The sequence below is a fragment of the Mesoplodon bidens genome (genome assembly GCF_964165515.1).
Source record: "Mesoplodon bidens genome assembly, chromosome: 1".
Taxonomy (NCBI): Eukaryota; Metazoa; Chordata; class Mammalia; order Artiodactyla; family Ziphiidae; genus Mesoplodon; species Mesoplodon bidens.
Window position 1 is genome coordinate 109591422 of NC_138176.1, and position 15172 is coordinate 109606593.

Sequence of the window (15172 nt, forward strand, 5' to 3'; positions counted from 1 at the left end):
AAACACTAGTTCAAAAGACATCAATCCATGCCTCCTATTTGGAGTTTTCTGATCTCTACAAGGGCCAAGGGCAAAGCTTCTGGCCATTTAAGTCCAGTTTCTTGACAAAACTTCCCTAAAGTCTTTTTATGTCTACATTTTTATGTTCCACTTGCCCCGATGATTGAGGATGATATGGGTATGAAAATTTTTTGTTTTAATTTGGTTGCACTGGGTCTTATTTGCAGCACGTGGGCTCCTTAGTTGTGGCATGTGAACTCTTAGTTGTGGCATGCATGTGGGAATCTAGTTCCCAGACTAGGGATTGAACCCAGGCCCCCTGCATTGGAAGGTGAAATCTTAACCACTGGACTGCCAGGGAGGTCCCTCATTTGGCGCCCTTTTGTATCCATTTGTCTTTTTCAGATTGCAGGGCATTTGCCCCATAGTCAATAATGTCAGTCAGGGATAAAGGCTCGTTTAAAAATTGGGTGGGGGGGCTTCCCTGGTGGCGCAGTGGTCGAGAGTCCGCTTGCCGATGCAGGGGACACGGGTTCGTGCCCCGGTCTGGGAAGATCCCACATGCCGCGGAGCGGCTGGGCCTGTGAGCCATGGCCGCTGAGCCTGCGCGTCCGGAGCCTGTGCTCCACAACAGGGGAGGCCACAGCGGTGAGAGGCCCGCGTACCGCAAAAAAAAAAAAAAAAAAAAAAAAAAAATTGGGTGGGGAAAGGATCAGGGGCTCCCTATAGAGCTGCATATTTAGCAGCTCTGTCTGCCCTATCACTTCCTAAAGATACAGCATCTGTGTCCTTAGTAGGGGCTGAGCAAGGAACAATAGGAATTTTAGAAGGCAGGTGAATAGCTTGTAATAGGGCAGCAATTACATGCGCATTAGCAATAGGAGTTAATGATCTGCGGGATTTCCACATTGTGGCAACAGCATGGCAGACTCCAAAAGCATATCTGGAGTCTGGGCAAATAGTGGCAGTTCTCCCTCTCGCTAATGTACAAGCTCTAGGAAGAGCTATGGGTTCAGTAGCTTGGGCTGATTTCACAGTCGACAAAGAACAAGCCTCAAGGGTTTCATCAGGGAAGCTATGGAATAACCAGGTATTATGTTTCCCCGGAAATTTTGCTTAGAGGAGTCCTCATGAAATAGAAGTGAGTCTGGATTGTTTAAAGGGCCGTCTGAGACATCATCTCATGGCTTAGAGACCACTTCTGTGGTTGCAGGGTGATCATATGGGAGAGAGTGGGTTCTCTGTAATCTGGGAGGTGCAGCAGAGGACTTGGGGTCAGGGGGTTACAAGACTGAGAGGATGGAGGGTTAGTTAGAAGAGCCTGCCCAGAAGTGGTCTGTGCTGTGTAGAGAGGTGTGTGTCCTATGGACGCGTAAGATGGCAGACACAGCCTGGGGAACACAGAGACGGATGCGGTCTAAGGTTACAGCACTGGTGGCAGCTGCAGCCATCATATGGGGCAAATCTGATGCTATGGGATCTAACTGCCATGAGAAATATGCTATAGGACAGATCCGAGAGGCACAAGCCTGTCCTACAATGCCTGCAGCAATCCCATCATTTTCATGGTGGTATAGATGAGGAAGTTTGTCAAAAGTAGGTAAGAGCTGGGGGTGTGGATAAAGCTTAGTTTAAGGCTTCAAAGGAGGTGCATGTCTCTGGAGGCCAGGAAATGGGCTCTGGAGTGGCATCTGGGAGGCATGCCTACAGAGGCTTAGCAAGGGCTGCAAAATTAGGCATCTATCGGCAGCAGTAGCCACCAGCCGCCCCTAAAAACTTACGTAACCATTTTTTCGTTTTAGGGAGAGGGATGGACAACAATGACTCTCCAGGTGTTTGGGGTGAGCCTTTGAATGCCCTGAAATATCTCATGTCTTGAGTAGGTAACAGTGGTTTGCACCCATTGAAGTTTAGATCTGGAGGCTTTATGGCCTCGTTCAGCTGGTCCCTTTAGGAGAACAAGGGAGTCTGTAAGAGCTGATCACAAGGTAAAAGGTTGAGACTTCCCTGGTGCTACAACAGTTAAGACTCCACGTTCCCAATGCAGGGGCCCCAGGTTCGATCCCTGGTCCGGGAACTAGATCCCACATGCCTCAACTAAGAGTCCACATACCGCAACTAAGAGTCCACTTGCCTCAACTAAGGAGCCAGAGAGCCTGCCTGCTGCAACTAAGACCAGGCGCAACCAAATAATTAAATTAAATTAATATTTTTTAAAGAAAACAAAGTAAAAGGTCAACATACTGAACAAACATTGGAGACTTGGGTAAAGACTACAGGATCTGGTTTGCCTTAAAGACTTGGGAAAATGCTGAGGGAGACACAATATCCATGAGGTATGAGAGTCCATATTAATTGTCTCCCTTTAAAGGTAAATACAAAAACAAAAAAAAAAGAGAATGCGAGTCAGAGTGCAAAGAGTTTGAGAAGAAAACTGAACAGAGGTAAATTACTGTAAAGCAGGAGTCTGCGTCAGCAGGAATTATTTCTGTGAGAATAACAGCTGGACCAGGGACCACAGGATGTCAAGGAATTGCAAAAGAGTTTTTGGCTCTTGCATCTTGTACAAATTGATAGATTTGGTTCCTGTCAGAATCAAATTTGACTTCTTTCTCTGTTGGCAAGATTGGGATGTTACAGGGTGAGGAAGTAAAGACTAGTATACCCTGCTTCAAAAGGGAGTCTATTATATAAGCTACAATATATAAGCTATATTGTACACCACAGGGAATATGGCCAATATTTTATAATAACTATAAATGGAGTATAACCTTTAAAAATTGTGAATCACTGTACTGTATACCTGTAACATATACAATATTGTATACCAACTATACTTCAATTTAAAAAAGGGGAATCTATTAGAGATTTAATTCCTTGCTTTGCATCCCTAGACAGAGGGATTAGGCTATGTTTGTGATACCGAGCAGAGCCCTGTGGGACTCCTGGACACAAAGCCTTTCTGTGTCCCCCTATTTCTTTGATTACAGGAAACAGCCTTCATTCGGCCTCCATGACCTTCCCTGAGTTCCAATGGGCAGATCCAAGCAGTTGCTAATCAGGGAAGGAAGGGGATGCAGAGACAAGGGAGGAGCAGCCAAGAAACAACAGTGCAGCCTTGGGACAGGGTCCTGGTTCCCCCTCAAGGGATTCACACAACAATATCTTTTGGACTCTTTATAGAACTAAAACTCCAATAAATGGAAGATGAAGCAATCCTCCTTCCAGAGAGAAGGTCACTGGATTGATAGCCTCGGAAAACCAGAGAAGCTTATCTGGAGACCACCTGAGGCCAGATTAAAGGAGTGCAGGTCCTGCATACACCCTAATCTTATCAGCAACCCCACCCTTGAACTATTTGCTATAAAACTCCTCACCAGGGCTTCCCTGGTGGCGCAGTGGTTGAGAGTCTGCCTGCCGATGCAGGGGACACGGGTTCGTGCCCCGGTCTGGGAGGATCCCACATGCCGCGGAGCGGCTAGGCCCGTGAGCCATGGCTGCTGGGCCTGCGCGTCCGGAGCCTGTGCTCTGCAAGGGGAGAGGCCACAACAGTGAGAGGCCCGCCTACCGCAAAAAAAAAAAAAAAAAAAAAACTCCTCACCAAAACCTCCCGGCTTGGGACACATACTTTTTTTTTTTTTTGGCGGTACGTGGGCCTCTCACTGTTGTGGCCTCTCCCGCTGCGGAGCACAGGCTCCGGACGCACAGGCTCAGCGGCCATGGCTCACGGGCCCAGCCGCTCCGCGGCACGTGGGATCTTCCCGGACCGGGGCTCGAACCCGTGTCTCCTGCATCGGCAGGCGGACTCTCAACCACTGCGCCACCAGGGAAGCCCGGGACACATACTTTTTGAGGGGCCTGACCCCGCTGTGTTCCCCTTTGCCTGGCAAAGCAATAAAGCTATTCTTTTCACCCAAAACTCTGTCTCCAAGATTCGATTCAACACCAGTGCACGGAGGTCGAACTTTTGGCATCAAATTCAATAAGCCTATTTATGATAAAACCCAGAGGTAACTTTCCAGGTTTAGAATAAATCTTTACCATGGATGCAAGGGGCATCCCTGGTGAGGGGGTAGATGTAGCCCTCGTGATTCAGAGGTTTACTCCCAGAAATAGTCTAAAAAAGTAAAGACCTTCGTTGCATAAGTGGTAAGGATGGTATATATTTGTGGTCTCTCACAAAAATGTGTGGCACCTTTGCCTATAAACCCACTATTTATATGGCACTGGGCAGGTACTACTGGAATGGGACTTTTCCAACACTAACAAGCAACAAAGTTTGCGACAACGAAGGCCCCTTTCAGACTGGGACCCCTTGTGAGAGCTGGAATGGCTGGACAAAGAGGGTGCTGTTTGTGACTTAGTGTCTCAGAGCCCCAGTCTACTTGACTGGCCACAGGATGCACCCCCGTAAATGCTCCTTCTAGATGGCAGAGACAAGAGAGAGGTTTCTCACTGGCCAACAAGCCAAACTCTTCAGGACATAGAACAAGACAGAAAGGAAAACTTCAACTTTTTCTTATCTGCACATTAACAGTTTGCCTGGGTCTTGAGTTTCTTGGGGTCATACTAATTCCTGGGAGGGTGGGGATTGGGTAACATTTTACAGAGTACTTTGTTGCATGGAAATTTTCTTGAGGTTGGTGGGTGACCTAGTGTCAACCTGACAGGTTCTGTGACCAGCTTACCCCCTCGCGGGTGTCTTCTTGAGGTGGTGGGCACCCTAATGTCTATTAAATGCTTGCCTTGTACCCACCAACGGGGCAGCTGTGGCTTCCAAAACGTCCCTTAGCTTTAACCTCGTGGGTCTATCAACCCACAGCAGTGTTTGTCTACACAGACTCGTGGTCTGTGAGGTTGGCCTGAACAACAGGATTATAGGGCCTGTGCCTGTATCCCACCCTATGGAATTTCCTTCTTATGACAAATGACACAATACAGACGAAGAAAGACAGTAATCATCTCTGGGGGGCTGAGGGGCAGGGAGGATCAACACACCAAGAGTGTGCTACCAAATTCCCAACCAAGTGTCACTGAGCCAGGGAATTAGTTCCACAAATGTTTTCTCCTGCTAATCTAAATTTAGAGACAGAAAGAAGGAGATTCTCACCACATTCGTGCCCCTGAACCCCACAGACAGATGCTGGGAGGCCGGCATGCTAAGAAGTATCACCTTCTGCTGGCCTTTGTCAGGTGTCCCAGCATCTCTTCACCTGCATCCGTCTTCAGGAGGAAGCAGCTTTCCACCCAGAGAAGGCAGTTTTTCAGCCAGATGTTCCCAGCCAGGGAAGTATCCTTCCAACTACGCCAACTGTGGGGAAGGGGAAATTTCCCCTCTTTCCCCTCCTCGTTCTTTTGTCTGGCAATTCAAATGACCTAGGGAGAGTAACAGGAGAAACTCATCTATGTTACTTGTGCACAGGGAATCCACATAAGTATGAAGAATTCCAAAAGCAGTGAGGCCAGGTGAGATAAGGAGAAGGAAGTAGGGGTTTGAAGCCTCAAGGGGAAGTAAGGTAACTCACAGAAGATACAAAGTTATGTTTGGTAAACAAATGTTTTCTGGGCCATCTTTTTTTTTTTTAAATAAACAACTTTATTGAGATGTGATTCACACAGCACAGACTCACCTGTTTCAAGTGTACAATTCAATGATGTTTAGTACATTCACAGGTATGGGCAACCATCACCAAGGTCACTTTTAGTACCTTTTCATCACATCAGAAAGAAACTCCACATCCTTTAGCTATCACTCCACCTCGCCATACCCACCCTCCCACACTCCCCCAGCCCTAAGCAACCACTAATCTACTTTCTGTCTCTATAGATTTTCCGATGCTGGACTTTCATCTGAATGGGATCATATAATATCTTAGTCCGTTTGCGCTGCTGTAACAAAAATATCAGATTGTGTGGCTTAAACAACAGACTGCTCCAGAATCTGGGGAGTCCAAGGTCAAAGTGCCAACAAACCTGGAGAATCCATTTCTCGGTTCAGAGATGGCCATCTGTTCACTGTGTCCTCACATGGGGAAGGGACAAGGGAACTTTCTAGAGTATCTTTTATTAAAGGCACTAACCCCACTCGTGAGGGCTCTGCCCTCATTATCTGATTACCTCCCAAAGGCCCACCTCCTAATACCATCACATTAGAAGTCAGGTTTCCGCATCTGAATTGGGGAGGGACACAAACATTGTCTGTAGCACATAATATGTGGACTTTTGCGACCAGCCGCTTTCACTTAGCATAATGTTTGCATGGTTCGTCCATATTGTAACATGTATCAGTATTCCATTCCTCTTTATGACTGACTAACACTCCACTGTATCGATATGCCACATTTTTTAATCCATTCATCAGTTGATAGACACTTGGATTGTTTCCACCTTTAGGCAATGAACAATGTTGCTATACACTTTCCCGAACAAGTTTTTGTGTAGACGTATTTCATTTTGGGGGAAATATGCTTAGGAGTGGAACTGCTGGGTTATACAGTAACTGTTGTGAAATAAGACTCACATTCTATGGCAAGACCAGAAAAATTTAAACATACAAAATCTTCTTTGCCCTTTGGCCTCCTCTCTCCCCATGCTGTTCATTGTGTGTCTGCATTAGACATTGACCAAACCTCCCATGGGCAGAAATACCTGCTCAGCCATAAAAAGCAACGTTCTCCCAGCATCAACGAGACAATTCCTTAAAGATAACATGCCTTCTGATCTCGTAAGGGACCACAATAACGCTTAGATCTGGATTGTGTAAACTGTGAATAATATCTCATTTTCTGTCCAGCCCTCTGTCTCAAAAAACTTACATAACTGTGCCTGGACTGCAGGACAGTTCTCGGGGTTTTCTGAGATGCTGTTTCCGGGTTATAAGCCTCAAATTTGGCACAAATAAAACTTTCCATTTCTTTCTTAGATCAACTGATTCATTCTTTTGTCAACTCTGTTTAATCATCTGAGGAACTTCCAGACTGTTTTCCCGAATGGCTGTACCATTTTACATCCCTACCATCTCACACATTTTTAATTACCTACATTAAACAGGAAATGATATTTATAAATCAGTCATACTAACTGAACTTGTTACTGTAGTAGTTCATACCATAGTACTCAGATGAAAAGCAGTCTCATCAAAAAAAAAAGATTATTATGTTCCTTTATGTCCTCACAGCTATGACTGACAGTCAGTGACTTTATAAATTATCTTTTCATAGGAACCTAAGCTAATAAATTCCTTTTGAAAGTTGGATCATAAAGATTGCTATAAGGTTTTATGAAAGCCATTAGCTTAAAGAAGACATATAGTTCTTTCCCTGAGGCATTCATCCACAAAAACACAGCGTGTTTGCTGCTTAGTGCTCCCTTCCTAAAGTAGGAGGATACGTCATTTATGAGAATCTGACAATGGTGTATCAAAAAGAGGAAATATAAAGTGCAAAAGAAAAGACACAGGAGGAGATTCTGAAGATAAACCTTGACCACAAGAAGATGTGAATTAAATCAGATATATGTCACATATCTAAATACGCAACTGTACTTGTACGGAGAGTGCCGATGAGATATTTTTAATGAAATCAATTCATTTAATAACCCAGAAGTATTATACTTGGAGAAGATAAAAATCTCTATAATGAAAGGATTTTCTTTTACGTCTCCTTCTGCTGTAGAAGAACTTCACAAACTTTGACCTCCAGTAGCCAAGAACCTGATTTGTCAGCAGTAATTCACGTTAATCATGCTCTGGCTACTGTGCCCCTGCTTCTATGCATCAATGACCTCTCCAGTGTTCCCTGTAACTAAAAATAATAAATGCCCAAACATTCATATTGTTGATAATAGGATACAAGTGAGGAGAAGGTATCTTTTTTGTTCGGCTTATCATTTTGTGTTACTGAATCTCAAAAATCACAAGAAGGTTAGAACTGGAAACCATATGGGAGATAAGTGGTTTTGGGGTTTTAAATATATATATTTATTTATTTATTTGGCTGCATGGGTCTTAGTTGCAGCACGCGGGATCTTTCATTGCGGCACACAGGCTCTCTAGTTGTGGTGCAGGGGTTTAGTTGCCCCGTGGCATGTGGGATCTTAGGTCCCCAACCAGGGATTGAACCCACGTCCCCTGCATTGGAAGGCGGATTCTTAACCACTGGACCAGCAGGGAAGTCCCAAGATATGTGGTTTTTAACTCAAGGGGAAACAATCTCATTTGGGAATCTGGTGAAAAATGTGGACTTCTTTCCTAGAAAAATGAGTAGCAACCATAAACAGTATCAGGGTTGCTAATTAGCCATCCCTTATCCTGCTTAACCAGTAGGGTTGTGAGTGACACACTTACCCACAGGATTCTCACAGAATAGATGTCCTTAGAGTCTGTTGATGGGGCAGAAAAAATCGCAGGTGGTCAGAGACTTCTGGAGATTAGCCCCTCCGGGCAGGCACGTAGATTGCCTCCAGGGGCAAACAGCAGTTGCCAGTTTAGAAAAATACGTATTTCGGGAGCTGACAGTTCCCAGGGGAGGCAGAGACTCGGGCTCAGAGAGAACAAAGCCAGAAACAACACTCGACCCCATCAGGAGGCTGCTTTAGAGAGGTGGCACTGTCACTGCCGCTCGCAGAGACCTTGCTCTCCAGCCATCCCTTCCCTCCTGCTCCTCCCTGTCACTGGCCCTGGATCAGCCTCGTACAGGAGCATCTGATGAGCAGAGCCTGAGCCAGGAGGCCGGGCCACCGGGAAGACCAGGGAGTGCGATCTGCTTCCAGCCCTGGGACATGGGGCTTATAAAATGGGAAACTCTCCAGTTAGGAAGAAGGATGCCAGGCAGCCCAAACACAACAACTTCCACTGTCTGGGAGGGGCTGGCTGAGACTTAAGAGTTGGGGAAGCGGGACTTCCTTGGTGGTCCAGTGGTTGGGACGCTGCACTCCCAATGCAGGGGGCCCTGCAGGTCGGGGAACTAAGATCTCACATGCCACGGGGCAACTAAGCCTGCATGCCACAACTAGAGAGCCCACGCACCGCAACTAAAGATCCCACGTGCCCCAATGAAAGATCTCGCATGCCGCAACTAAAGATCCCGCGTGCCGCAGCTGGGACCCAGCGCAGTCAAATTAAATATATATACATATATATAAGACTTGGGGAAGCAACTGACATTGGAGAGACCTGGCGGGAGCTCCTCATTAGGGGAAAATGTTGGACTCAGGCTGAACCCAGGGGAATGGCAATGCATGGTCCCCAGTAAGAAACTAAGATGCAAGTTACACCAGCCTTGGTCCTTCCCCAGTGGACCGGAGGTCCTGCTCCGATGCCCTGGATGCATAAGATCTCCCCCTGTTCCCATGCCGCTACTGGAAAGAAAGGGAAAGGAAGACTATGGTAGAAATGGACTATATAGGGTGTTTAAACTTTCAAGTGACTGCTAATTTACAGACAGAGAGAGAGAGGGAGAGACTAATCCAAAATAAAAGAGTGTGTCATACAGCAAAATATAAATTGAATTTTTAGTACTAGACAGAACGGGAGCTTCAGAGCAAGAGGAGATAAAACATACAGTTTAAAAAAGTAAAGATAGGATGTTTGCACCCTAAACCATGGGGCAACTTTTTTTTTTTTAATTTTTTAATTTTTTTCTGACAACCCATTGCTCCGCCCAGGGTTCAAGTCACTCTAAGAGCTGTGTGCAGGGGCTTTTAATCTCTGGAATAAGATTAAATGGCAGGGGGAGAAGCACCGGGGCAGAAGTAGCTGGGCGATATTTATCTTTCAGCAACACAAGATTTTTTTTTACTTTATTTATGTTTAATTGAAGTATAGTTGATTTACAATAGTATATTAGTTTCAGGTGTACAGCAAAGTGATTCCGTTACACATATATATGTATATACCTGTACTCCTTTTTTTCTATTCTTTTCCATTATAGTTTATTACACGATATTGAACATAGTTCCCTGTGCTCTACAGTACATCCTTGTTGTTTATCTATGTTATATATGGTAGTGTGCATCTGTTAATCCCAACACTGGAGTTTTGAAGAGTCGAGTTCCTTCTCAGGGATGCAAGGGCAATTTCAACAGTGTCATCTGGGGCCAGGGGTTTCCTGGGGAGATTAGGCCTCTGGAAGAAGCTGTACTCCACAATAGAGCCTTCAGGCAGCTTCAGGAGTCCTGGGAAATGGAAGGGAAGTTCATGGTCTGTGTGACTCCAAACTGGAATCCCTGTGGGTCAACGGAGGCCCAAGACTGGCCAGAGAGCATGGGGGGATGGGGCGGGTGCCTGGAGATGACCTCTCACCCCATGATGCGATGCCTTTGCGAGGCTCATTCCCACACAGGAGAAAGTGGGCTCCTGCAGGGGGAGGAGTGCACAGCCCGACGGGGGGGGTGGCAGGTGTTCCAGGGGAGGAAGCGAGTCCCGCGTGGTAGCCAGGTTTGCTGATATGAACTTGGGAGGTGGAGCACAAGCTCTCACCTTCTAGGACACACCGTGACACTCGTGACCACAACTGAACCTCCTATTGCAAAGCACAGACTTCTGGGGACGGCCCAGAAAGGGAGACAGAGCTCGCCTGGAACAATGACATCTTTGCTCCGCTCTGAGCTTCAGGCTGGACTTCTAAGTCTATGGTGAGGCTTTGGAAAGCTGGGCTGTCAAGTGAGAGCAAAGGATTTCTCAGAACCCACAAAATGACCTTTTTTTTTTTAAGATCAAAGCTTGGAGGCATAACTGGAAAGTAAATCATACAGCAAATCGCCAGGGGACAACAGTCATAACGTCAAGGTCATTCCCACCTAAGAGAGAAAGCCCCCTGGGGCCGGGAGATGTGAGGACCTGAGGTGGGGAGGGCAGAGACCCTCCCCCCTGCCCCCATGTGCCCCTGGGGAGGGCGGAGGGGGCAGCGTCATTGCAGACGGTGCTTACCCTGAGAGGACTCCACTTTGGCCTTGAGAGTGACTGAGACGTAATATTTAAAACCGACCGAAAACTTACTGCGTTGGACTGAACACCCTGCAGAGCGCCAGGAGAGATGTGTGCACTCCATGCAGTTTTCGGGCTCCAGGGCCACGGGGAAGCAGGTACTAGAAAAGAGGGAATTGCGTTTCTGTACATGTGGGACACAGGGTGTGGATTTTGAGACCCCAGGCCCAGCTCTTACTGTGGAAGCTGACGATTCTCAACCTGGTTATGTGGAGCTCCTTTGTATACGCTGTGAATGCCACGTACTGGGGCACAGGTGGCAGGTGATGACCAGGACAGCCAGTAAGGGAAGAGTGCAGAGTGTTCCGTGCTGGGGGAATACAGCCACCAGGATCCTATGGAGGAGGGGCTTGGAGTCTGAGAGGGGAGGACGGGACATCGGCCAGGGCCTCCTCCCTCTGTGAAGCTGCCCTGAGGTCTCACCACCACTGGGCCTTACCCTTTCATGGGCGTCTCAACGTAAAAAGAAACTCAAGCAAGTAAGTCTAGAGGGTTACAAGTAAAAACGCATTCCCTGTACTCAGTCCACCCCTCTCGTTATGCTTTGTGTAATTTCCAAGAGAACTTCATGCGGCTGTAAACGCACATCCTGGTCCCCCTTTCTCCACAAATGGGAGTGTCCTCTGCATGCTGTGCTGACCTTGACCTATTGGAGACCTTCCGTGTCAGCGTGGAGGGCTTCCTGGCTCTGCTCTGTGGCTACCTGGTACCCCACTTCGTGATTGGCTGGGCCATAATTTTTTTTATCATTCCCCCCAGGGGTGGGCACTGAGTGTTTTCCAACTTGTTTCTAAAGTGAGCAATGCTGAAACGAAATGGATAAGCTTGAACATCTTCACTTTTCAGGGGTGCAGGTTCGTCTGCAGGAGAAGTTGCCAGGAGGGCGTGGCTGGTTTTAGAGAGTGTGTGCATTTGTCATTTTGATAGATACTAATAAGCTGCTCTCCAAAAAAACTGTACCCATTTACACTCCCACCAGCTATTAGGAGGGCATCTTTAGCTCAATAGACCCAAAGTTTTGAACCTTTCTTCCAGGCCTGCCCCCCCTTCGTTCGCTTGCTCAGGCCCGAGAGCAGGAGGCCCCATCGTGCCCCACCGTGAGGAAGCCCAGGCAGTGATTCTCCAAAGACAATCTGTCCCTTCCTCTCGCCTTCTCTCCTACCACACCTGCCCTGCTCACCTGGACACCTGTGTGAGCCTCCTGACTCGCTTCCCCTCTTGTATCTTCCGCCACCTCTTCTCCACACGCAAGCAGCGGGGCCCATGCTACACCCATCACTGCAGGCAGGCTTCTGACCATCTCCCGCAGACACCAAAACAGAGCAATGCCCACTGCAGGGTCATTTGTTTTGCATACCTGTCAAAACCTGGTGCTGGTGAAGAGTCTGCTCTGCTACTGTAACTCCTGGCCCCCTGGAGTCCAGGACAAGGTCTCTGCGCCCAGGTGAAGGTTCAGAGCATTGTTCTTGGGTTTTGCCCAGAGGCCTCACAGACCCACCCAGGGGGCTTCTTGCATCCCACTGCCCTGATACACACACACACACCACACCACCCCCGGGCCTCTTCTCTGGAGAAGGAAAAACACAGCGGCCTCTGCAAGCTGAGGGTGTGGAGAAGAGAGAAAGAAGGGACAGAATGGCCCCAGGGCCAGGGTGAGGGTGAGTTAAGCTGGAGTTCACTTTAGCAGTTGTTCTGTTCAGCGGAGGAGAATGCAGCTAAAGTGATGAGTGGTCCCCGTGGGCACCACAGGGCTCAATGCCACGCATGCCTCTAGGCTGGTGACAAGTGGGCAGGCCTTGCGACAAGCAACATGCACCGTCCTGTCCTGTTTGTGAGCAAACCCACGGGCCTTGCCCTCCGGGCGGGCAGAGCGCTTCCCTGTGTGTGTGCCGGAGCTGCGCACAGGACGCTGAGATCCCACTGGGCCTCCAGAATGCATGGCTCAAGTTCCTCTAAATATTCCATCCAGAGAAGAAGCAAAGGTTTGGAAGAGTCACCTGAGAGGCTCAGGTACGGTGTCCGCTTTCCAAGTTCCCACAGCAAATGGGCAGCCAGCTCCGACCTGCCGGGCTGAGCCGGGGCCGGGCTCAGAGGTGCTGGGATGCAGCCCTAAGTCCAGGCAGTAAGCTCTGCTAAGTGCCTGCACCTGGGACGTGGCCGGGGCACGGGCGGGGGGTGTGGACAGGTGACACCAACAACAGCACTCCTTCCCGCGGACCCTCCCTGCAGATCCTTGCAGGGGCCGGCGAGCAGGCATGCTGGGGCAGGGTCCTGGCAGCTGGCCTGGCCCCCTGCGCTGGAATGAGGTCCCTGAGAGCAGGGGTGTGGGATGACCTCCAGGAGACTAAGGCATCTCTAAGCCCTTTTAGTGTATTTCCCGCCCGCAGGCGTTTTTGCTTTAGGCACAAATGACAATGCAGTCTCTGATTACCTAGTAACTAAGATGGGCTTTAAATAAACACGGGTTCATCCAGTCCACAGGAGAGACCAACGTGGCAGGACAGGACCCCTTGCCTGGAGAGGTAGGGGCACAGTATACGCACATGCATCCCTGGAGCCTGGAGAGGGTCCGGCATCACGGAAACCCTTTACGACATTCAGATTGTGCTGAATTTCACTTCAAGGTCCTTCCCCCTAGTCTCGGGGTCGTTTGAAGGGGAAATTCTAAAAAATCTGAGCTGGTGATCATTTCCCTGACCAAGGTGTCACAGAAATGGATGGCTCTCATGCTGCTGCACCTGACTCCCTGGCTGTTCTCCTTAATCACCTGGAAACAGAGCTGTCTTACAAGACACCGGCAGTTCCACTGTCTCTGGCAGAGAATTATTCCAGAATCCTTTATGGTGTGGTCAAAGACACATAAGAAGCCTTTACTAGAGGCAGCAAAAGAGGCTCAGGAAGGGGGCTCTGAGAGCCGGTGTCTAGGGCAGGGCAGGGGATAGACAGGACAGGGACAGACAGGACAGGGAAGGAGGTACCTGCAGCTCCTGACCCGGCCCGTGGACCCTGCCGGCTGCTTTGTTCCCAGCCGCCCCTCGCAGCCCTCACAGTTGCCCGTCGTCCGCGTCACTGAGGAACCAGGGCAAAGAGGCCCTGCCCAAGGTCACCCCAGGCAAATCTGGGAGTCCGACCCAGATGCCCCCAACTTCAGTGTCTGTACATCCCTGTAGACCATATGCAGGATTCTCTGGACAGAAAGTATGTGGAGGCAAGTGAACGTTCCTAGGAACTGGGGGTCATGTGAAAACTCAGGCCACAGGCTTCTAACCACACCTATTAACTCCAGACCCCTTGACTCCACGGTGAAGCCCTTAGAAGCCCCAGGGCTTCACGCGGCCGCTCAGATTTTTGTTAAACTGCTGCCCCAGAACCTCATTTCTTCTCAAACGTGACAGCCTATTTGTAGAGTTTGGCAGGGCAAGGAATTTCATTAATATGATGTCTGTTTTTGCAACTGTTTTCCAAGACCAGCTGCCAGGAAGGATGGAGACAGAGGCATCCTTGCCCTGGAGGAGGGGCGGACGACCCCTGTGAGTGCACCCTTGTCGGGGGTCAGAGCCACCGATGAAATCCAGCCCTTCTGCTTTTGTAAGTAGAGTTGGATGGGGCACAGCCTCGCTGTTTGGTTCACACAACATCTTGGCTGCTTTTGCTCTACAACCCGAAGTTGAGTAGCTGCAACACAGACCACACGTCCCACAAAGCTGGGAAGATTTACTATCTGGTTCTTTACAGACAAAGTTTGCCAACCCTGCTCTAAATCAAAATGGGAGGCTGTGAGAAAGCTGTCCATGCAACATGGACTGTTGTGATTCACTGAGCTCTCTGCCAACCACAGAACACTGCGACTCTCTGATTTACGAGGTGATTGAAGATCACCCCGTGCCCTCTCCCCACAGCAAAGCCCGCGCTGCCTGCCACTTCGTGGACCAGTTTGGCATCTTGCGCTCTTTTGCCATGAAGCCACCCTCTCTCTCCCACCGGGGTCTCCCCCGTGCATTAAGCAGAGAGCGCTGTTCCGCCCAAACCCGGCTCAGCCTCAGAGCTCCTGCTGCGCTACAGGATCCCCTGGGAGGGCAGAGGGCTCTGTGACAGTTTGCCATCAGGGTGTGCCCCGTTTCCATCTAACAGGGAGGTTCCCAGGAAAGCAGGCAGAGGCTAAGGTCCACTTAGCCCAGTGATGCCTCA